Source organism: Papio anubis, chromosome 4 (genome assembly GCF_008728515.1).
Source record: "Papio anubis isolate 15944 chromosome 4, Panubis1.0, whole genome shotgun sequence".
In the NCBI taxonomy this organism is placed as follows: domain Eukaryota; kingdom Metazoa; phylum Chordata; class Mammalia; order Primates; family Cercopithecidae; genus Papio; species Papio anubis.
In genome coordinates this window covers 180,419,937-180,443,404 of record NC_044979.1, presented here as the reverse complement: position 1 = coordinate 180,443,404, position 23,468 = coordinate 180,419,937, and the positions used below count along the sequence as shown (strand labels likewise).

General features: G+C 46.1%; 1 protein-coding gene across 5 annotated transcripts in view; it reads right to left on the bottom strand.

Moving 5' to 3' along the window:
* Window positions 1-23,460, bottom strand: part of ADARB1 (adenosine deaminase RNA specific B1) — a 135,034-nt gene extending 111,574 nt beyond the window's left edge. For 2 of the 5 annotated variants that reach the window (XM_009202109.3, XM_009202115.3), the window contains exon 1: window positions 23,262-23,460. The gene's annotated coding sequence lies outside the window, so the exon portion shown is untranslated. Of the gene's footprint in view, window positions 1-4,648; window positions 4,890-23,261 lie in introns of those variants that run through there. The other 3 variants (XM_009202112.3, XM_009202111.4, XM_009202113.4) reach the window with 3 other exon arrangements.
* Window positions 23,461-23,468: the final 8 nt, after the last annotated feature.

The window sequence follows — 23,468 nt, the reverse complement described above, 5'->3', positions numbered from 1 at the left end:
CCAGATGCCCTGGTGGGTCTGTAGGGCTGGAAGTACAGGGCAGGAATGACCTGCCAGCTGCTGGACAGCAGGGAGACATGGAAAGGCAGGCACCTAGGTAGGGAGTGAACGCAGGGACAGCAGGCACAAATATTCGAGGGGACTGGGTGTGACGGTGAGGGAAAGCGAGGTGGCTAGGACGACTGCCAGGTTTCCAGCAGCTGGGTGGGTGTTGTTGACGTTCACTGTAAGGAGAAAGGCTAGGAAATTTAGGAAAATGAAGTTCTGGTTTCAGATGCTCATTTTGTGACACCTGTGTGACATCAGTGGGGAGCAGGGGAGGCTGCCTAGCGGGCTGGGGCAGAGGACCACATGGAGCTTAGGTTGAAAGGCAAAGGCACTCTCCTTTTCCTTTACGGAGCAGTGGTTTGTCTCTGGAATTACTTCCACCCAGTGGCCTCCCTGACACCTCCCCTTAAGTGCCCCCAAGTCAGCACACCCAAACAGACCTGCTAGCCTACCCTCCCCACCCTCCACAGTGGGCTCCCTCCCAGCTGTCCAGTCGTAGGCACTGCCTTCCATCTTGCCACATGGCCAGCACCCAGGCATCCTCAGAACCTCGCACATGTGTCTGAAGTCCCCATCAGCCATGCTCCATCACCCTTGCCTGTACAGCGACCCCTCGGCGTCTGCTCTCCACGTGTTCTCCTGCCACAGGGACCCTTCCATGGCACAACTCTGAGTTCATGCCCCCAACACAGTGGCTTCCCACCTTCAGAAAGAAAAAAAATCACAATTCTCTACCATGGCCAACACCTTATACTTTGTACCACATCACACAGGGCCTCGGTATCTCCTGACTAGTTTTCAAATTGGGAGGGGGCACCAATCCATCAGCCTGAAAATCATGCTGGCCTCCCTCATTTACACATCAGGCTTCCCCAAAGCTCATAAGCTTAGTTTTTTCAGCATTTGCTCTTTTGTCCTGTTACCAAAGGGAAGGTATGTGACCATCTCACAGTGGAAAACACTCTCCTTAAAGAATGGAAAGGGCTAACCCCACCCGCCTCGTACCTAAAGGGTGATGCTGAGGAAGGAGGGGAATTACATCTAGTTTCCAGCAGAAAACAGGCAAAAGAAACCAGACTTGAAGAGGAAGCTACTTGGGAACATTTAAAAAGAGGAGAAAATTCCTCCCAAAGCCCAAGATGGCTTCCCAGAGGTTCCCTCGTCTCTCAGGAGCTCTTCTGGGTGACAATGATGGGGTCTTTCTATAGTATGATCACCCCAGGAACGACCAGGGAGGCCTCAAGGAAGTTCGTGGGGACAATAGCAGTTCTTTCTGGAGGGATGGCTCACCAGAAGCAGTTTCAGAGACAGGAACCACTGTCCCTAAAGGGAAAGGAGAGTGGATGATGAGGGGAAGAATTGGGACTGCCCCTCCAACAGCCTCAGGGCAGGGCAGTGTGAGGACACAGGCCCGCAGCAGCCAGCCCAGACCTGCAGGAAGACAGGCAGGGCTGGCACAGCTGGTGTAGGGGTTGAGACTGCCCAGCTTCCAGACTTCCAACAGGAGATATGCAAAACTCTTCCTCAGAGCAGAGGGAGTACTTGTCCCTTGCCCTTCTGTTCCCTGTGGACAGAATCCAGCTCACCACTCTTTCCTGCAGAAGGAGGCATGTAGAAGGAGGAAATGGGTTGCTTAGCTCAGCCATTCCTCCTCTCCTCTTGGGCTAGGCACACCCACACCAAAGTGCTAGGGTTTCTTCTCCTGCCACGTGGAAGGGGCTTGCCCCCAGCCATGCTCGTTACTAGGTGGAAAGTTTGTCTAATTTGGGATAAAGGATTAGCAAACCCACTTGGCCAGTCAGCCACTTTCTCTAGTTGATTTTATCTAAAACAGAGCCTGTATCTGATCTCCACTTGCCTATCTACAGTGTGTGCGGCTCTCTCAACTGGTCCGGAACTTGAGGGGGTAAAAAACAGGTGCAAATATAAAGCCCCAACAACCGCACTTTTTAAGCCTCCCTCAGTCAGGAACTAGGACTTACAGCCTATAGCTCCTTGCTGATCTGGCTGCAGGAGACCCTAACTCACAAAGCCTGATGTTGTTGAGCACAGACCCTGCCCCAGGCATCCGGGCAACCAGAGGTAGTCATGTAATACTCTTCCAGCCAATGAGAGACACCGAGTTTCCTGAACTCCTTATCACTTTCCTGATGCAGAGACCACCCCTTCCTGCCTCACCACCTCTCAGCTGGAACATCAGGCTGGAGACATGACCCAAGGAGCCAAGCACGAGAAGGAAACGTGCACTCTGAAACAGCAGGATGGAGAGACAGAAGCCTCAGGAAATGCGGATGGCAGTGTGAGACCCCTGTCCCAGCCCCATGCCTCTGAGGAAGAGCTAACAGAAAAAGGGGGCAGAGAAAAACCTCTGGGTTGGGTCTGAGTCAATGGTCACTGTGGGAAACTGAAAGGAGGCATGATGGACAGGAGCCCGGGGAAGGGATCCAGAGCTCAAGCAAGTCTGTGCTGCTCAGGGCAAAGGCTGGGACATCACACGCAGAGCAAGCAGGGAGTGCAGCCTGGGCTGGGGGCAGGTAGGCTGCACCTGCAGGGCTCCTGGTGGCAGGGGGACCTGCACAGAAGACTGAGCCAGAAGGATGCCAGGTTGGCACAGCCCACAGAATCCAAGAGGTTAGTCAGTTCTGTACAGTCTTGCTGAGACACTGATTAAGACCAGGACAAAATACAGGCCACTGACCTTAACAAGAGACAGATCATTAGTGACTAGCAAAAGCCATTTCAGAGGGATAGAAGGCCAAAACTTGAACAGAACAGATTGAAGAGAAATGTCGAGGAAGTCGTGATGGTGGAGAAGGTGCCCAGCACATGGGCAGCAGAATGAGGCTGCCAGCTTTCAGCAAGGAGACCAAGTGCAAACCTCGCCTCTCAGTGAGCGTCCGGGCCCCTCTGCTGATGGAGGTCTTCAATTTGTCTTCCTTCATCACAGCTACCACTTTACATCTGTTTGTGTAATTACTTGATACACAGAGATCTGCATCACTAGACATTCCCATGAAAGCAAGGACCATGTCTCATTTGCCCCTCTCTCTGCCCTCAACATGATGCGAGAGTCTGGATGGGAGGACAGGAAGGGGAGCTGTGGGGACAGGAAGCCCACCAGGTCAGCTGTTTGAGGAAGAAGTGAGTCCATGCATGTCTGGGGCCTCAGCAGGGCCCACACGCAGGGCCGCAGAAACCTTGAGAACAGAAACACAAGCAGACATAGTGCTTGGGGCTGCTTCCGTGTACAGAGGATGCTCCCTGATCTGGCGGGGCGCCTGGCAGCACATGAACGTGGCTGATGGTAGTGGTGCCAAAACAACCAAATATATCTCCCTGAAACCTGCCATTCAAAAGTATCCTAGGGAATAAATCAAAAACTCAAAAATTTTACTTCAAGATTTTCCAGTTTAAAGGTAATTTCAGGCAATAAACTAGTATTGGGTCTAAAATGAGCTGACAGTACCTGGGAAGCCACACCACTGCTCGATAAAGACATGGACCAACAGTCTCACAGAGATTATCAGTGAGGGATCTTGAACAGAGCTCTAATCAGGTACACGCTACCTGCTTTAACAGAAAACTGCTTGCAGAGTTAGAAAAAATGCTTTGGAATGTTTCTGAACAAATAATTTGATATATTCTATTTCTCAAAAGACCCTCACTTTTTAAACACAAAATCACCAAAAAACCATCTTATGAAAGAGAACATTAAATATAACATTAAGATCAAGAAACTACCTTTTAAAATTCTGTAAATAAAGTAACAATCAGGATGGGCAGACAAATAATTTGATCAGTCACAATCGCCTCAATCAACAACTAACAAATCACCAGTCAAAATCAAGTGCTAAAAAGCGAGTTATTTAATTTTATCTTATCAGACACTTTTCTGAGGAGCCCCCTTGTGCTGTGCAGGGTCAAAAAACCCAATCCTAATGTACTTAAAAGGGCAGATGAGAGACATTTGCCCGAAATTAAAACACAAAGTAATTCTGTTCTGGGACTTTATTTGAAAATCCAGGAGAAGCCCTTGGCCGGAAGCATCAGCCTCCAGGGCCTCTTCACCCTGACATTCCTGGGGCTGCGGCACAGTCATCCTATACCCCTGAGCCCCCTGGAGAAAAGACGCACTCATGCCTCATGCCTCCTCCGGGCACGCAGTCAAAGGGCCTCTTCCTGAAAGAAGAGGACAGAACTTCCCAATACCCCAAACCTTCGCTCCAAGCAGGTTAAGACCTAGTTTCAGAGTCACGGCATGAAACATGAGAGGCGGCAGAAAAACCCACAAGTCTGAGAACAGCAGCTGTGTGGCCCAGAGGGCGCGGCACCCACAGAAAGCCAGCTCCTCTCTTCCTCTCGTCAAGGACGTCAGGCAGATGCCTGTGGACACCTGCCAACGGGAGCAATGGCCAGACCTAGAAGAGCCAAGCCCGGTGCGCCCTCGCCTGGAGTTGTGAGAAAAGTCCCTGTAGCCCCAGATCTAGGGCCTGCAACATTCTCCTCCCTGAGACTCCAGGCTGCCCTGAGAACTGGTGAGGAAAGCGAAAGCGCACCCCGCAAACTGCCTGGGATCCGTCCAGGTTCCTAAAGCAAGTACCGGGGGTCGAGGTCCAGGCGCAGTATGGGCAGCAGCCGACCTGCTTCCTTCCTTGGTAGGCGGTTCCTGAAGCCAACTGCCGGGGGCTGAGGTCCAGGCGCAGTATGGGCAGCAGCCGAGCTGCTTCCTTCCTCTGGAGGCTGCTTATTTCAGAGACGAATTTCCTGGTTTTCACTGTGCCTATTGTGTGAATATTCAGGGGGGTGGGGTGGGGTATAAGCTGAGACTCATCAGAAGGGTTTCAGGGCCCAGTAACAGATTACCCTGTTGGCTATAGAAATGGGACTGAGATAGCCTCGACTTTAGAAAATGGAACATGATACTAGTTTTGACATCTTTAAGACTTGGGCTCCATCAAGAAAAAAAAAATTTAAGTACAAATGTGTGATGATGAATCACTCCTATTTTACAGGAATGGGAGGCCTGATTTATAAAACAGTTTTTTAAATTATTATTCAGGTAAAGGGTTAGATTTAAGCTATAAAGAGCTTGACTGATTTTCCTCTGCGTTGTCTTCTCTGTTTTGGAACAATCCCTAATATTGTTCATTACTTCAATATTTACAGAAAGATGTTTTGGTTTTCCTGTGTCATACTATTAGTATAAGTCTAGTCAAATGACTTGTAAATACCAATAAATAGAATGTATCCATTTTTAAAAATCCAACAGGAGCACAATAATAGGGAAAAAGTTAACTTTTAACTAAAGCTGAATTCCTGATTCTAAGATTTAAAGGTCACCTGCTAGAATTAAGATTTGGTCCTCACAACTGTTACCGGAAGGTAAGAGTAAATTCCAAGGATATAACTATATCAAAAATAACAGATAACAGATATTTCCATAAAAATTGTTTATGTTTATTTTTTAAATCTCTCTCATCAACCAGTTGTAATGCAGTAGAGAGAATGAGGAAAGAGAGAGGTCAGAAAGTCACCCAGTAAACAAAAGGACCACAGATTTTCCTCCATCCTCAACGGAGATTCCAGCTGATGAAGAAGGCTGCCACGCAGGCTCAGGGCAAGGAGAGGGAATGTGCTGCTAGCACTGGAGCTCAGCTCCGGGCAAGGCTGCACCTTCTGAACCGACGGCCCAGGAGCAAAGTGACCCATACTTCCTCCAAAGCATCACTCTCCAGACATGGTGATCCAGGCCCAGAAGCAAAGGTCAGTCCCGCTGTGCCTGTCACACACTCTGCTCCTCTACACCCTCCTCTAGGAAATGAAAGAGGAAGGATATTGATCTCTAGGGTCTTTTAAATTGTTCCAAATAAATAAAATAGAATTATTTTCCCTTACTAAAAATAAAACACTGATTTTCATACTAAAGACAAGTTAATTGTGCAAAGGATTTAAAAAGCAGAAATCCAAATCAGTTTAGCAGAAAGATGAACAGATGGATTTCTGAGGTCCACTGGCCTGCATCCAAATTTCCCAGCCTAGCCCACGGTTAAACTCGATCTGGAGTCTTCCAGCTCCTCCTCCTACAGGGAAACCCCCGCTCTCCCTGGACTGTGGCCCACAGGAGAACAAGGAGCTCTACTCCACAGGACACCAGAACATCAGCAAACGTGTGGCAATGCTGTAGGATGCTGGTGACCAGGATCCTGCCCCGGGAGCCACTAAGCTGCCAGAAGACACAGTCACCCAGGCAAGGCTGTGAATAGCACCCCCTATCCCTACTGCTCTCCCTCTGAGCCATAGACAGAGATCATGCTGGTGGGGAATAAGGTCTCATGATGTCCAGAACTATAGTAGAAAACTGTAAGCTGATCTCCTGCTCCTCACTAAGTGATGACAGTTCACGCAACACAACAGTGCCATTTCACCAAACTGTGCTATTACAACCCTTTCATCATCAACCTTTTAAAGCAAAAATCACCAGATTCAAGTCTCTTGTCTTTTCATCGTAAGAATTCAATAAAAGCAGAAATAATTATATAAGTATTTAAGCCAAACATCAACTAGTACTAAAGCAGTGGAAGAAATCGGATTGATTTAGAGTTGATTTAAGATAATACCAGGAGCAAAGGCAAGTGGATGTCTGAGTTAGGGGAAAATTGGCAAGGACGGTCAAATAGAAAAAACACGTGACTTAAAGACATAGCAGAACATATGCTCTGTGAAGAAAGGGACTGAGTTATTTCATTCACTGCTATACCTTTGGTATCCAAAGTGCTCAAAAAATATTTATTCAATGATTGCATAAACACATGAATGAAAAACGTCAGTTTAGATGAACGAAGTTGATGAACTTCATGAATATAAGATGGCAGCAATGCCCCACATTTAAGAAAAGTTATCACAGAACCTACATTGTTTAATAAAGCCAGTGCCACAATAATAATCAGATGCTCAATTTTTCAATAAAAATCATTACAAACCCTGTATTTTGCTATCTATAAATGAGGTGGCCAAGGCAGTTCTTGGCGGGAAACCGTAGAGCTGTATGTGCACAGAAGAGAAAACCAGAATGACGTGAAAATAAACAAGGTATTAAATCCCCAAGTGAGAACAAAGGTGGAGAGAGGTCAGAACCGGGGCCCTCCTGGGTCCTCCTGGGGAGGGTAGGAGGCTGAACGGCACAGGTGCCAGGAAGCCTCCAGGTTGGTCCCGGGAATGGCTGCGCGAGTGCTCACAGACATGAGAGTCACCAGGCTGCACACTCAGGCCCCACTGGTGTGCGTATTACACCCGTTCAGGAGAGAAGAGAAGACTGTCACATTTTCAGGCATTTTGTAAACCAGTTGACAGCTCATTGGTAGCTTCAAATAGGGCATGGTAGGGACATTTATACCTTGGACATTGGCAAATGCTACAAATCAGGGGTTTCCACACATTCCCACCCCTCCTTGCCACCAAAAGCCAGGTGTTAAGCACTTACACCACTATGTAGCTACTACAACATGTAAACCACGTGACAAAAATGAAAAGGCTTGGGGTAGGGCTGGGGAAAGACTCATTTAGAAAAAATTGAAGGTATTAAAATAAATAGCAATTTTAATTTTGCACTGTGTTAAAAGCAGGATTTTCCCCAGAATGCAGAAATGTTTAATATCAGGAAATCTATTAATGAAATTTGCTATATTAACAGACTGGAGGGAAAACCATGTGATCATCTCAACAGATGCACATATGGTAAAATTCTACTGCCACTCATGATAAAGATTATTTTTAAAAGAACTCTCAGGCAAACCAGGAAGAGAAGGTAACATGCTAAACAAGATAAAGGGTATATACAAAACAACTAGAGTAATATCACACTTAAGGATGAAATACTGGAAGGATTCACACCAAAGACAAGAACGAGAGGCAGCCTGCTAGCCATCACTATGATCCAAACACTACACTCAGCACAGTACCAGAAGTCCTAGCCAATTAATACAGGGGAAGTACAAAGCTTAGGAAGATGCATGTTCCCAAAAGGATCCTCTATCTAGAAAACATGACACACAAATGACGAGCTGTGGACACAACATACAAAAACCAATCACTTTTCCACAAAAGAATAATAAGCCATTTGAAATGTCATTGAAAGAAAACATTTAGTAGGGATAAAGGTGATATTTCTGATAATTGGGCAAAGGGCAGACTACTCAATGACTAAAGCAAATGATTAGCCAATTGAAAAAATATCCCAACTTCAAACTGTACAAAAACAAATTTCATATAGATCAACATGCTAAATGTGAAAAACAAAATAAAACCTATTAGAAGAAATTAAAGAAAAATATGATTATTGAAGTAGGGAAAGTATTCTTAGGATTCAAAACCGAAAAGCAATAAAGGAAAAAAACTGATAAATTTGACTATATTTAAAATTTCTTTTAGAAAAAAAAAAATCGACCAAATCCAAAGACCAAGATAAACCAGGTAAACACTTTCACATGGGAAGAAACCGAGGTAGTGGCTGGCCCTGCCATTTCTGCCATTCTCCCATCATATTCGGCTATGTGCTTTCTTTTTCAATGTTTTATGTTGAAATTTTAGGCTTATGGGAAGGCTGAAAAATAGTACAGAGAGTTCCCCTATGTCCTTCTCCCAGCTTCCTCTAAAATCTTAGATTTGTAAGTTGTGAGCATGAGGAGAAGTATGTATCAATCACAGATCTATATGTTGTGAGCTGGGAGGACATATCGAAATCAGAAAATAAACACTGGCACAATACAATTGGCTACTCCACAGACCTCATCTGAATTTCGGTGGTTTCTCCACCAATACCAGCTTCTGTTCCAGGATTCTGCCCAGAATCACAGGCCACAGTTAGTCATCGGGTCTCTAAGCTGAGCCCAATCCTCAGTGTTTCCAGTGTTCATGACCTGGACACTTCTGAAGAACACTGATGAGGTATTTTGCAGGATGTCCCTCTACTGGACCGTCTGATATTCCCCCATGACTAGACTGTGATTGTGCATTTGTGGCAGGAGTCCCTGAGAGAGCGCACGGCTTGTGGTGTGGGGCTGCATATGATGGCAACTTGTCTCGTCAGGTGATGCTGATCTTGATCACCTGGGTGACGTGGTATCTGCTGGCTTCCTCCACTCTAAAGTTACTATTTTTCCCTTTTTAATAAATAAACAACTTGAGGAAGAGATACTTCGAGACTAGGCAAATATCCTGTTTCTCTCCAAACTCTGGCCCACTACTCAGCATTCTCCCGCGGAACTTGCCTGAAGTTAACTATTTCTGTAGTGCTGGCTGCCTGAAGGCGATTTTCTACTTTCTCACTGCTCCTACACCAATTAATTGGAATGTTTCTGTCAGGAAGAGATGCCCCTTCTCCCTCATTTTTTCAATGTCTTCTTGTATCAATAGGTAGTGATACTGACTTTGTTCTATAGATTATACACCTATACTATCATTACACATTTCCTTGCTCAAACTGACCCCGCTTTGGCCATGGGGCTCCTCCAGGTTGCTTATGTGCCTCTGACACACCGCATCCTTTTTGGGCACTTCCTTATTTCCAGTATCATCAGAGGTTCCAGACTCATCTTCTGCAAGGGGCCCTGCTTATTTTTATCGGCAACTGATACTTAGGTGTGCTACCTGTTGCTGGAGGTCATCGCTTCTAGGTCTTCCCAACGGAGAAAGCTAGGAGATGCATGTGTAGGTACATCACTAACCCATGCATGTAACGTGTACACCTATATTTACTTCTGTGTGGTACGTGCATATATTAAAGACCACAGGGTCACACTGACACCTGAATCCAATCCAACAGCACGGGCTCCCTCTGCCATCTTCCTTTCCTTATTTGTAACTTCTTCCTGGGACAGTGAGAAGCCTGGCTCTCATTATCTACTATGAGTCTGCTTACTTGTTCAATCCCCACATACACATGAAGTCGTTTCACACTGCTCAACATTAACACTGAGAAAAAAATTTACTTCTATTTTGTACAGTTCTCTTCAGCCTCACAAAATCCAGTCAACACATCATTTTCCCAAATAAGGTTAACACTTGCCTTTCCACCCCCTTCGCTGTGGCTCTGCCGCTTTATACTACAGTGAGATGTGTGTTTTCGGCTTATATTTCATTTTGAGTCCCCCACATCCTTGCTGATACTAACCATCTATTTTACTTTGGAGTGTATGAAGTACTGCTATGGTTTCAACAGCTGGGCCACACTAAAAGGTGTACTGAGAGCAGCACTGCCCCCCACCTACGACCCAGCACCCACTCCACTTCCCCACCCCCTCGCCCTCTGCAGTCGCCATCTCTTTTGTTTCTGGCTCTGCCCTCCCGTATCTCCTCCGCACAAGTGTGCAGGGAGCATGTGTTTTCCTGCATCCCCTTCTTCTCACGTCAAGGGCAGTATTTTGATGTTCTTTGGCATTTGCCTTGTTCACATCCACGTGCCCTGAAAACCACCTCGAACCAATTCACAGAGGTCATCCTCAACAGTGGGTGTGGTTGTGTGGCTGTACCAGAGTTTACTCAACCTTCTCCTGCATATGGATATTTAGGTTATTCCCAGTGTATTTTCATATTGTTGGAGGTCTATCTTCTGGAAGGATTCCTAGAAGTAGAATTGCTGGGTCAAAGGGTAAGTGTTTATGTGGTGTTGTAGGTTGAATGTGGTTTTAATATGCCCAACAGTACTTCATTGACTTCCTCTTCTGATAAGTTGGGGGGAAAACATCAAACACCAGGGAGGAACTCATCTGTTGAGAACCTAATAGTGTGCACCAACAAAGGGTGGTCATCTTAAGAAATGCTAATAGCCTCTGCTCGACATTATAACCATATTTCATCCTAGAAGAAATAGGTTCATACAATTCAAGAAGCACAGTGCACATCACAGAGACAGACTTCAAGAGCAAGCCATCTGAAACCAAATAAATGGCCCTTGCTAGTATTATCAATATCAAACAAAGACTTCTGTCTTAAACTCCATTTCGAAGCTCCTATGAACACCTAGGAATCTACCTATGAGAAATGAAAATACACATCCACACGCAGACGTGCTTGCTAATGTTCAAAGTCACATGATTCATAACGGCCAAAATGCAGAAACAACCCAAAGTCCATCGCTCGAGCGGGATAAACGAACATGCTATGCCAATACTAGTAAAAGGAACAAACTACTGATACGTGCTACAACACAGATGTACCTGAAAAACATGTTAAGTGAAAGCCTGATGCAAACAACTACACAGGACATGAGTTGCTTCCTGTGAAACGTCTGCAAGGCACATGTGGAAAGAGCAGGCGGGCTGCCTGAGTGGTTGCCGGTGGCTGGGCTGAGAGCGCGAATCAACTGTAGACAAGCACAGGGAGCATTTGGGGTGATGGGAGTGTTCAAGAACTAGACTGTGGTGATGTCCGCACAACTCAGACATTCAGAAAATCACTGAATTGTCCTCTTACAGAGGGTGCATTTCATGGTAGCTGTTTAAAACAAAACAAAACCGCCTTAGAATGCCTTTCCTACGGTTTATTTTCCGCCCATATTTTCCCAGAGCATTCTAAAAAGGTGAACACTCAAAGCATTATTTGATCACAACTTGCAATTTGCATTGTTTCCTTCAATGATCAATAAGCCCAGGAAATCATCTAGATAAATTCTCGATGCAGTGTGAAAAGGCACACAGGGCAGGTAGGTCTTCTGTCCAACAGCATCGCCCTATCCCGGCTTCACACATAGCAAGCAGTGTCTGGCGAATCAAAGCCTGCCTTTTCCAGTCTACAGCATAGCTCAAAATCATTGTCAAATAAAGGGAAAAAAAAACTTACTTTTCCTACAGCAAGTGCTTCCAGCGATAAACAGAACTAAAATCTATCAGGCACTTCTTGCCTGTGCCACACACAACACGCGCCTATGGCTAATTCGTGCATGGAGAATTCAAGGTGAGCTGCACAGGACGCTATATGTCAGTTCTGCGGGACAGGCATGTGCTCAATGACTTCCTGTAGGTTCATGTGACACCAGCCTTTTCTGTGTAAATATAATCAATTCCTCACAGTTTCATTAGAGGGATAAAATTAAAGAATAGAAAGCTTCACTATGAATGAGATAAATATGTCACTCATTCACCTGCATGTGGGTGAAAACATCTACTACGTGACACCAAAAAGTGCGGAGGGAAAAAATTTCAGAGTAGAAGTCAGAAGATGTCACTTTTAACCTGCTCTGCTCCTGGGTACATAAATACATAGTATGTAAAGGACTCAAATTCAAAATGACCAAGACTAATAAATATGCATTTGATGTGACTACTTTCATTCATATCTAGAATAGAGGGGACATAAAGAGTCAAATAATTGCTGTTTAAGTGCAGCCGGGGTGCTGAAGTCTCTGGAAACTCTAACCTCTGTTTAGATTGACTTCATGCTATTTATGCTTAGGTCTAAACCAAGTGAAATGTGTAGATTAACGCTGTTTCCCACCATTCTTCATGTAGAGGTCAGAGGTCACGTCTATAGCTCCCCAGCATCTTTTGAATCCCCTCTCTCTACGTGGGGACATCCCTAAGACAAAAGCCAGAATTCTATTTCCTGTTCTCACAGCCAGGGTGCACTCAGCCAGTCAGATGAACCCACACAAAACCTCACCTCAAATGACAGAAATTTGAGGGAGCAGGTCCTTAGTGGAATCTATTTCTGAAAAGGGAAAATAATGAGACAGGAGAAGGCTTGGGAATGCAGCAGCGGGCAGAGGGCCCACCAGCGGCATCCGGCAGCCCAGGCTCACTGCACATGGTCCCAGGGTAACCAGGTATTGTGTCTGACGCCAGAGCCTCACGAAGACCACGAGAAGCCACTTGACATCCTTGAAAAGATTCCTTTTTTCAAGGAAATCAACTCACTCTAAATGACTTAACACTGGGTGGGTTGGACACATTGTGCCCAACTGTTACTAATCAAAGAAAAAGAAACAAAACTGGGTTTATGTGCACTGCCATACGTAAACACACAGGAATAAAATGCAACTTTCCAACTTACTCTCCAGCCTGACTGATATATATGTTAAAGACCTCCACTTCTAGCTTTATAATTTTAGAAGTGAGGGTTAATGAAATATTAACTACTATTGAATTACCTCTGGTTGCTTATGATAAGCTCTGGACTTACAGAAGTGAAAAAAATCCCTGCTCCATTTAATTCAAGACAACTAACATAGTCTAGTCCCCCCAAGACTGAGGAAACAGAGAAAGGGATCAATTCTAATCCCCTAGAGTTTCATGTTTTCTATTGGACTCCGAATCCATCATTCCAACCCTCTAGATCCTGCCGCCTAAGCCTAATTAACCCCTAAGGCCTGTGCCCTCCCTTCCTATACCTCACCTTTTTCCACAGTTACTGAGTCAAGAAAAGGGACATGACTCTGTGCCAAGTGCCAGCCTCACGTGAGCCTCGGCAGCCATGGCAGGAAGTGGTGTAGCACCACCTACATTAGACAGGACTACACATAGGTTCTACGATGAATATTGGTTGGATAACTGAATGAATGATTATTTGACTCTGACTTACAACAGTCTTCTAGAAATGGAGAGAACATCGACAACAAGCAATTCAACTGCCCTCATTCCACATCCAAGGAGCCCACAGCACAGCCATGAAGAGAATGCACCATCCTGTTCAGAAGCAGGGCTGGGATTACATTCCTGATCTCCCAAATTCTGGGACACTTTCCTATTTGCTCCTTGACCAAAAACAGCTTATAAGAGATGCTTTCTTGGCCAGGTACAATGGCTCCGCCTGTAATCCCAGCAGTTTGGGAGGCCAAGGAAATTGGATCCCTTGAGTCCAGGAGCTCGAGACCAGCCTAGGCAACACGGTAAAACCCTGTCTCTACAAAAAATACGAAAATTAGCTGGGTGTGGTGGCATCCACCTGTAGACTCAGCTACCTGGGAGGCTGAGACTGAGGCAGGAGGATCGCTTGAACCTGGGAGGTTGTGGCTACAGTAAGCTATGATTGTACCACTGTACTCTAGCCTGAGCAACAAAGCAAGACGCTGTCACAAAAAAACAAAAAAGATGTGTAGCACTTTGGGAGGCCGAGACGGGTGGATCACGAGGTCAGGAGATCGAGACCATCCTGGCTAACACGGTGAAACCCCGTCTCTACTAAAAATACAAAAAACTAGCCGGGCGAGGTGGTGGGCGCCTGTAGTCCCAGCTACTCCGGAGGCTGAGGCAGGAGAATGGCGGGAACCCGGGAGGCGGAGCTTGCAGTGAGCTGAGATCTGGCCACTGCACTCCAGCCCGGGCTACAGAGCAAAACTCCGTCTCAAAAAAAGCACTACCGATATAAGCCGACATGGGTGTAATTCCTTTAAGCCTCCACAGTTGAATCAAACATATTTTTTTTTTTTTGAGACGGGAGTCTCGCTCTGTCCTCCTGGCTGGAGGGCAGTGGCGCGATCTCAGTTCACTGCAAGCTCTGCCTCCCGGGATCCTGCCATTCTCCTGTGTCAGCCTCCCGAGTTGCTGGGACTACAGGCACCCGCAACCGCGCCCGGCTAATTTTTTGTATTTTTAGTAGAGACGGGGTTTCACCGTGTTAGCCAGGATGGTCTCGATCTCCTGACCTTGTGATCCGCCCGCCTTGGCCTCCCAAAGTGCTGGGATTACAGGCGTGAGCCACCGCGCCCGGCCAAATCAAACGTATTTTTTCATTTTATTTGGCTGCTTTTTCCTGAATCCTCCCAGAATTATTCGAAATATTCTTGTTTCTGTCAAGATGTAGTTATAACTATTACTTCAGAGAATGGATTTCAACTGTATCTTGTCCAAAAGGGGTTAAAACGATGCTGGCAGGACAGAGCTACTTTTTCAGGATATGGCCTCCCTGTTTTCAACAGATAATTTACTATGTCACATTTTATGGTTTTATAATAATTTTGAATGTTTTGTAAATGTTTATATTCTACATAGAAAAGCGTGGAAATCTGGAGATAACACAGACATATGGGGCATAAATATACGACTGATTCACCAAGTACAATAGGATGGGGGGCAGTGTAGGGAGGCAGCAAAAGCATATGTTTTCAGAAGCAGATAAACTTAATGCTGATTCTACTACTTACTACCTACAGAAAAAGTAAGTTAAAGTTATTCTCTCCTTCAGCAAAGGCTTACAAGTGTCTGTCTGCCAGGCATTGCTCTGAGCCCTCAGGATAGATTCAGAGCAATAGCCCTGCCTTCCTGAGGCTTCCATTCTGGCCAGGCAGGCTGTGTGGGGAGGAAGGGAGTGGTGGGTACAGATGGCAGAAATAAACAGAATGGTGAACAGGGCACACAGCACACAGCGGTGTGTGAACACTGAAGTGAGGGCTAGCTATAGGCCCCAAGACAGCTGGAGCCATGGCTCTGAGTGGCAGGAAGGGACAGCAGGAAAGAAGGCTGCAGGGGGACTCTGAGCAGGAGAATGACGTGATGTCTTCCATGTAGAGACTCAGATCTGACTGCTGGTCAAGAACAGACTGAAGGAGACCAGGAGTGGAAGAAGAGATCTGTTAAGAGGCTACTAAGGTAAGCCAGGCCAGTGTTATCAGTAAAAAGGGATGATGACAGTGACCCTTAATAGCAACATCCTAAGATCATCATGAGGATTAAACTAGATTAAACCCACTTTACCATGTCTGACACATAGTAAGAGCTTAATAAATGTTAAATATTATCCAGCTTTCCTAGGACGTCACTGAGCCTCTTAGCATCAGTTTCCTGATCTGATAAATAGGGGTAATGAGACCTCCTACAAGACTGTCGTGGGGAATAACTTAATTACAAGGACCCTGAAGAAGAGCCAGTTCTACCTAATAAAAGTTTAAATGCGTGTGTCTGTGTTTTACAAACAATGTATTACAAATTTTGTAGGCTGTGGGAAGGTACGGACAGACCCTGGCTTACAACAGTCTGACTTACATTTTTTTTACTTTATGATGGTGTGAAAGTGATACACATTTACTAGAAAGTGTACATTTAATTTTGAACATTAGGTGTATTAAATGTATTTTCAACTTACAATATATTCAAGTTATGAACCTCATCGTAAGTTGAGGAGTATCTATACAAATATTCTGCAAGTCACATATGAGGTGACAACTGCTTTGCAGAATCAAACAGAACCCAATACAAAATGAGGTCTATAGTTGAAGACTCCTCACCTGAGATCCTCTGGAACACGGCGGCATCACATCATTACCATCCAAAGAGTTCCAAGAGCACTTCTTGGTCCCTCCACTTCCCTTGTCTCCAAGACCCGATCTATTGCCCACAACCAAGAATTCACAACTGGTCTCTTTTCTCCAGCTCTGCCACCTCTGCCCCACGAAATCGTGGCAAAAGCGCCAACCCAGGCCTCCATTCTTTCTCTTGCACTTCTTCACCCCCTGGCTGAAAGCACTCTGAGTCTGCAGCACCTGGCCCACGTGTCTCTCCAGCCTCACCTCCCAGCCCCTGACTGGACAATGATTCTGGTTCTATCCTGGCCCTTCTAATAAGCAGGCCCTCTGGCAGGCTATCCTTCTACCCAGAAGGCTGCTGTCCCCACTCCTGACATGAGCTCATTCTCTCCCTTTGGGCCTCAGCATACCACATCGCACTCAGAGAGGCCTTCCCAGAACATCATGCCTCCACCAGGAGCCACCCTCTGATGCCATCTATCTCAGCCGCATCTCTTCAGTCATGATGATAAAGATAGCACAGGGGCTGCTTGACTGATGGTGGAGTTCCAATCCCATGAACCCATTACAAGTTGAAAACATCCTAACCTGAAAAAGCATTCAATACACCTACCCTACCAAACATCAAAGCTTAGCCTAGCCTACCTAAAAGGTGCTCAGAACACTCACATTAGCCTACAGTTGGACAAAATCATCTAATACAAAGCCTGTTTTATAATAAAGTACTTAATATCGCAGGCAATCTATTGAATGCTATGCGGAAAGTGAGAAACAGAATGACTGTATGGGTACCACAGTCAAGTCAAAAATTATTACTGGAACCATGATAAGCCAGGTCTGTGTGTAGTTGTGAGACATGGTGTCTGCCTCTGTGATCTGTTTAGTTTCCCCACCAGAACGTCAGCTCAAAGAGGCACAGACCTCTCTGTCCTTCTCCACCGCATCCTCCCATGATGACTCACACAGAGCAGGCACTCAGGAAAGCCTGCCCCTGAGAGAAAAGAGCGAAGGGAAAATGTTTCCACAGCAATGGGAACTACTCTCCACTGCACAGATGATGGAGAGAATGCAAGGAAGCTGGAAAAGGCTTATTTGCCTTTCATCGCATTGGCTGAACTACTAAGAAGATGGGTGTTCTGAAACTCCAAACCTGAAAAAATCAAATAATCACAAAAACAAATCAAAACTCATGCAGTTAAGATATTTTACCAAGTTAACAGGCAACTTTATTTCACTGAATGCTGCTGATCCAGTGGAACATAAACATATACATGCAACAGGCCCAAAGCAACAATACCTGCTTTCCTCTGGGGGTAGGATTGGTGAGGGAGTCATCTTAAATGCAAAACTGAATTCCCAGCTAGGCAAATCAAGAACAAATCAGGCACCAAGTCTTCTAGTCCTCTGAGAACTGAGTTTGGCGAATAAAGGTGACAACCTCCAGGTAACAATACTTTTAGAGAAAAGTGAATTTTTTAAATAAATAAAAAACTCCATTTCCACATGTATCTTTCTGTAAGTATGCCCCATGGCATGTTCAGCATAAGCTGGTAAGAATCTGGATCCTGAGTCCTAGGGTGAGATTCCCAACTTTTCAGGACTGAGGACACCACCATGATTTATTTTCTATCCTCCTTTCAAAAGGGCAGCATGTCTTGAGGCATATTTCTTAGTCCAGGCTCCCACATGCAGAAGTCCCGCCTCCCTCCTGAAGTCCTGCCTCCCTTCTGGAGCTGAGCATCCCTGCTCTTCCTGCCTCCCTCTCACCTTCTCAAGGACTTGGCTCCAACATTATCCTCTTTCCTGGCATATTATAAATGTTTCCCTCTACTGGATCATTCCTATTAGCTCATAAACATGCTATCATTCCTCTCATTTAAAAATACAAATAAAAACTTCCTGTGCCCATGTCCCCTCCAGCCACCATCCCATGACTCTTCCCTTTCAACAGATAGTCGTCTACACTGATGTTCCCACTTCTACTCTCTCTGTTTCCTCTCCCCACCACTCCAAACCTATCAAGGTCACTCACAACCACCTCTTATCAAAGCCAACAGGAAACTCTCCAGCCAACGAAGAATAAGAAGAACCCCTTGGTGTCTTGGTTTCCAGGCCACTAGACTCTCACTAGTTTCTCCTTTCTTCAAACAGAGCCCTTTTCAATGGTATTGCTAGACCCTCCCTCCCAATGTGAACACCTTGCCAAAAGCTCCCAGGTCATTCCTCATCTCCTGCTCTTCTGTATCCATACTGTATGCCTCAAAGATCAGCAATATGCAAATGACTCCCAAATTTACATACTTAGCCCCAACCTCTTCTTGAACCTGACCTTGAATTTCCATCCATATTCACCTTTCTCTACTCAGATGACTAATCATAAAAATAATAAGCAAAGTAAGCCCCGTTAAATACTGTCAGTCAGGTACTATTTCAGGCACTTTACATTAGCAACTCAACAACTCTGACAAGTTGCTTTTATTCTTCCTAATTTATAGATGAGAAAACTGAAGCACAGAAAGATTAGACTGCTTGCTCAAGATCATCTAGGAAATAGTTGCACAATGACCCAACCCTTGTCCTCCAGATCTGGCCCTTGAGTGGAGCTGCTGAGCTGGGCTGCCTTCCAGAGTCACAAGCTCCACATGTTCAAATCCTAACACTGGCTCTTCCCAGACTTCCCTATCTCATACCTGGCACCAACGCCAAGTCAAAAGCTGAGTTGGAAGAATCAGATTCTAGATGTGAATAAATTTCAGAATTACTTTATTTCACTTGTATTTTCCTTTTTTGTGAAAGTGCATGAATGATATGATTTTAAAAGTCAATGCTTAGTCTAAGCTCTTTCAATGAGTATAAATGAATGCTGGGTAACAAGAAAGCATTGTGTCACAATCTAGCTGGCTACATTTTCCCTTTGTTAGCAGCATAAAAAATGGTAATGCAACTTAAAAATGATGGCATCTTACAAATGCTGAAATTCAGTAGGCTGAATCTGATCTCACCACTTCCGCCCTGGTCTGAGGTGCCGGTACAGTCACCCAGCTTTCACAAAAGTCTAAATGATCTCCTTGCTGATATTCCTCCTCCAGTCTGCAGTAGTGGAGGTGAAAAAAGCAAGCTGCAGTAAGGAGGTAAGGGTACATCTTGCCATTGGTACTTCCTGTGTGACCTTGGGTAAATCACTTAACCACTCTGTGCCTAGGTATTCCCCCCTGTAACATGGGAATAATGATAATAATGCCTACTTTTTGGACTGTCATAAGAATAAGTGAATTAATATATGTAAAACTCTTAAAACAGCCTGGCATATCATAAGCCCAATAGCCAGAGTGGTACTTTTTAAAGATAAATCAGATCATGTCATTCCCAAGGAAGGAAGAAAGGGTCTCTTAAGGCTTCCCATCACACTTAAAATCTAAATTCCTTACCACAGCCTGTGTGCTCCAAGATGCAGCTCTCCTCCACTCAAGTCTCATTTCCTGCCACTCGCCCAGCTCTCTGGCAGCAATGGCCTCCCTGAGGTGACCAGCATACTACAAGGAGGCTCAGGAACCAAGGCTTTCACCTAAGAGGTCCCTGTGCCTGAGAGGCTGCTGCTGCCGCGACCTCAGCCCAGCTCGCTCCATCCTCATCACCTATTTGACCTTCTCTCACCTACCCTGCCTCATTTGCCCTTCGAAGCTGTCAGGATACCAGATGCTTGTCTACTGCTCTTCTCCTTCCCAAGAAAATGAACTGCTCGAGGGCAGGAACTCTCCTCATCAGGCTCATCCTGAATCTCCAATACCTAGAACAGTACCTGGGCCAGGATGCATGGGTGAATGCCTGTTGGATCAATAAGCAAATGAAATAGAACCAGGTTCCAAAATCACCAAACTAGAAGCAAGTAGAGCTTCCATTTCACTGTACTTCCAATAAAAATAAAAGGTATCTCAGAGTTACTTTCACTCCCCTTCCTGTTCCATCACAAAGACGTTAAACCTAAAACCAAAGTCATTTTTCTTTGTATATGCCTAGGATATCTTATAGATATACAGGTGGAGAAGTGCAGCAAGCAGTACTAATCAAACTACAAAAAAAAAAAAAGTGATAATTTGATATTAATGGTCCTAGCCCAACAGTTGTCAAGCTATGGATGAAGCAAAACTCTGCAAACGGAAGGTGCAGTAAGACCCTGCCACGAAAACCTCTGTGGGCTACCGTGCTGTCCCTGTCCACACCCGAGACAAAAAGTTGTTGCCTTGGAAAGAAAAGTCACTCAAGGAATAAGGAAGAAATCTTAATGACTTCACTGGACAATTTTTAATTTTCCTATTTGCTTTTCCTACCTCGCATATTATGAATATACAATATAATATAGGGGTTTTTTTTAACACTACCATTTCCAGCACACCAAATTACAGATTTGGAAATTCCTATTTTAGAAAATTGACACAGAAAACCATTGAGTTTTCTAATAAAATTAGACCTCTCTGAGCTTTTTGGTTTCAAACTAAGCTTGATAACGTTGCTTAACTTTTTTATAGGCTGGTAAATGTGTAACTTCATCTATTACTCTCCAAAGTTAACTACCTCCTATCTATTTAAATTATACTACTTAATCACAGAGCTAATCACAGCATTCAAGGGAATAAAACCCAGTTCTTAAGTAAAACGTACAGCTAATAAATTTTGATAATAAATAATTAGTAGGCTTTGCTTGTACCCATGTGTAAGAATATCCACTGTAGCAATGTTTGTCATATGTTAAAACATATACAACTGTGTACATACTTTGACTCTTGCTGGGACAATACACAACTGGGTGCAGCCTTTGAACCAAGTGCCCAGGGATGGAGTGGAATGAGGTTTTACCTTTCTGTAGGTATTGCGTGCATGCTGATCTTTTTAAACCTATCAATACAAATCGACTGCTTTATGCCAGAAGCATTTTTTATCTCTACCTATCTTGTTAAGTACTGCATCTCCTAGGGCCTAAAACAGGGAGGGCCTAGCACGTAACAAGCCACAGACAAGTATTTGTCAAATGAATTAAGTTTGTTTTATGCATTCACTGGACAAATAGAAGTTAAAAAAATTCTTATTCCAAAAATCTAAAATAATTCAAATACTTTACAACACATAAATTCACAAGGAAGTGAAATTAGCCTCTGAGCCACGATGTTTTTTGTGGACGATGTTATCACTTCATAGCTAATCCTTCCCCCTTGGCTTCCCTGCATGAACACATCACACCAGAGACACATGTGTCATCAATTTCTCAGAGCTGGATCGATTCTCTTTAAGCCCCTGCCCCTGCCCCTGCAGGAGGGCCTCCTTTTTTCCCTTCCAACTATAGCTTCAAATTTGATGTAGATGTAGTGGGATATACCCAGTCTTAGGAACCCTCAGACATCTAACAGGGCATCACTCACAGACAATGCATTCCTTTCAAAGCTTGTGTGAGTTCATCCTCTCCACCACAGGCAAGATATAGGCACCCAGCTCAGCCTGTCTCATCAAATATTTATCAAGCCCCTGTTGTGGCTGTCCATGCATAGTGGACCCTGCCCTCTGGAGCAACCGCGCAATGAGAGACAGTTAATTCTCTTATCCAAGAACGAACTGTATCAGCCAACCTTTTACCCTTTCTTCCTTCTCTCTTTCCCCTCTGGGAAACCCTCAGCAGGCAAAAAGGATACAGCAGTCTCAATCCCAAGGAAAAGATGGTCATCAAAAAACAATTAGTTTTTCTATCTCCTAGGAACAACTGCTCTTAAGACAGCCTAGTGTTTTGGAAAATGCAGCTCTGGGTGTCACCTTTCGAAACAATAAAACATACGGCTAAATTTAAGAGGAAACAAAGAGGATTAAATACATATTTGTATTCTCAATAAAAAAACTACGGTTCTATCATCTTAATCACGGAACTAAACGTAAAGAAACAAGTTTGATATCATGCCACTTTTCGTTATACTTCGAGAATGGAATGCAATAATGGTTAGTGTAAGAAGGAAATAAAATGCCTATATCAGAAGTAACAGCCCAAACCTGCTACCCAAAAATATTAACTGCGAACTAAACACCACGGTGCAGATCTCCGACATAGAAATCTGGACAGGAACACATTTTAGGTTAGGTTCTCCAGCGCGTAAACTGGGACTCCAACACGTTTCAGCGTCCACAGTCCAATATGACACCTTCCCTCGCACCCATCCACCACGCAGTAATTTTCCTTCTCCTCATGTGAACACGTCAAAAGTCACCTCGGGCCCCCAACTGCCCCAGATTGCTCCCGATCGCTGCAGACGCCCGGCGCCCGCAGGAACTTCCCCGCCCCGGGCCGCCCGCGGCTCAGAGCATCCCGCGCGGACACTGCGCCCTCGGGAGGAGACGCAGGACCGTCCAGGGCGCAGCCTCGTCCCCAGCGCAGTCTCCACGCCCGGGGCACAGCGTCCCCTCCTCACAAGGCAGCCTCCCCTGCCCGGGCCCAGCCTCATCCCGGGGGCAGCCTGGCGTCCCCCCCGCGCAGCGTCCCATGCCGGGCGCAACGTCTCCCCAGGGACATCGCCTCCCGTCCCCGGGCGCAGCCTTGTACCCGGGGCAGCCTCCCGTCCCAGGGGCAGCCTCCGATCTCCGGGGCACACCGTCCCCTCCCAAACGCAGCCTCGGTCCCAGGGCGCAGCCTCGTCCGGACGCACCTGCCCTCCCCGCGGCGCGGCGCATCCCACGCGGACTCCCGCGCCCTCGGGAGGGGACGCGGGGCCGCCCGGGGCGCAGCCTCCTCCGGGGGCCGAGCGCCGGAGCAGACGGGCGCCCCGGGAGGGTGGATGCGAGGCGGTGCCGGGGCAGCCTCGCCTCCCCACAGGCGCCCTCCACTCCCGGGACGGCCCGCAGCCCCGTCCCCGCCGCCAGCCCCTGCCCGGCGCTTACATAAACGCCGCCGCCGCGGGGTCCGGAGCCCGCGCCCGCCCGAGCCGCCGCGGCCCCGCGCCGCCCTCACCTCAGCCGCAGCCGCGCCGCGCCTGGTCCTCCGCACGCGCGCCCCAGGCTCCGGCCGCAGTCCAGCGCCGGGCGGCGTTCTGCCTCGTCCGCTGTGCGCAGCGGCGCGGCGTGGCCAGCCAACCTCGCGCGGCCCGGAGCCCCGGCAGCCGACCTGGCCGCTTGGCAGCCGCTGCCGCCGCCGCCACGGCCGCCTCAGCGCCTCAGC